Source organism: Propithecus coquereli, unplaced genomic scaffold (genome assembly GCF_000956105.1).
Source record: "Propithecus coquereli isolate 6110/MARCELLA unplaced genomic scaffold, Pcoq_1.0 Scaffold65, whole genome shotgun sequence".
NCBI lineage: Eukaryota > Metazoa > Chordata > Mammalia > Primates > Indriidae > Propithecus > Propithecus coquereli.
Genome location: NW_012152507.1, coordinates 3,923,418 through 3,924,808, shown reverse-complemented (window position 1 = coordinate 3,924,808; position 1,391 = coordinate 3,923,418). Strand labels below are relative to the sequence as shown.

Here is a 1,391-nt window from a genome sequence, read left to right as displayed (position 1 = left end):
AGGTTCCCTACTCAGGATCGTAGCCTGAGCTGTCCTTATTCTCCCCCTCAGTGGGGGCAGAACCGGGAGTGAGTCTTGGTGGGGCTGGGTTGGATAAGCCTGCCCTCAGGCTCCATAGCTGCTGTTAGAGGTGGTCAAAGTTCTGCTCTTTGTTTCTGTGCAGAGTTGCCGGGAAGGGCTGAAATGGCTCCACTCAGGTGAAAGTCTGGGCTTGGGGGGTGGGGCTTTCCAAGACCCGTACTCTGGAGCAGTTCTCGCTCCCCTCCAATCTCCCCCTGTCCGTGTCCTCCCCTAGGCCTCCGCCAGCAGGCCGGGCCCCAGGCCGATGGATCCCCCCTGGCTGTGACGCAGGCTGGGATGTTCCGCACCCAGGATCGTATCCCGAGCTCGGTGCACAGCCCTCCCTTAGCAGGAGGTTTGCCGGTCAGGCACGCCAATCGGCCCCTGAAGGCGCACACTCCTCAGTAGGCTCCTTCACAGATCCCTCCTGCGTGCCCCAGGGCAGCGTGATCGCAACCCGGGTTGCAGGCGGTCTGGTCTGCAGGCCTGACCCCTGGACTCTGGAGATCAATCCCTGACCCTGCCAGGGGGAGAGGCGCTGGTACCGAGTCACCTACAGGGCGCCCAAGCTGGATTGATTTCACTCCACCTCGGGATTTGCCCCACTCTCCTGGAGTCCCCAGGCAAGTAGCACCTGGGAGGGCTGGCGGGTAGGGCACTCGCAGTCTGAGTGCCCCTCAGTCTGTTGTAGGGCCCCAAAAGGAAATGTCCCGTTCTTTGGAGATGCCTCCGTGTGATGGCTAAATTGTCTTTCTGGGCATGCACGGGTAGGGAGGGGTAAGGAGAGAATGCAGCACTATGGCATCTGCCGCTAGGCTCGGGTCTGCACCCGGGGAGGTGCCCCGAGGGGGCTGGGAGCCCGGTGCTGAGTCCGCAAGAGGCCACTGCTCACTGGCGGCAGTTGTCTCTGGGCTGGTGTCGGCAGGTGTCTCCAGCTGCTCAGGAGCCACCTACAGTCTGAGATGCAAGGGAGGGGGAAGTTAACCACTCCACCTACCCTTGTCGCTGGTCTCCAAGCCTCTTGGGACCTCTCTCCTTCCAGTTCTCCTCCGCAACGTCTTCCTGTGGAGTCTCCTGTAGTTTCAGGCACCCTTCCTTCCGACCCTCACCCAATCTATGTTTCTCTGCTCGCTTATTTTTTTCCCTTTCTTCTAAAATTCGTCTTTTTTGCAGAGACCTTCTGTCTGGTGGCTTGTCTCATCTGCCATCTTGGCTCCTCCCCCCTGTGGGTTATTTCTTGGCTCACTATTCTGTTCCATTGATCTATTTGTCTGTTTTTAATGCTGTACCACACTGTTTTGAATACTACAGCTTTGTAATATAGCATGGAA

At 58.4% G+C, this 1,391-nt stretch overlaps 1 protein-coding gene across 1 annotated transcript in view; it reads left to right on the top strand.

Moving 5' to 3' along the window:
• The window catches only part of LOC105822941, a 150,754-nt gene that overhangs the window by 22,514 nt on the left and 126,849 nt on the right, over nt 1-1,391 (top strand). The gene's annotated exons all lie outside the window — the stretch shown is intronic.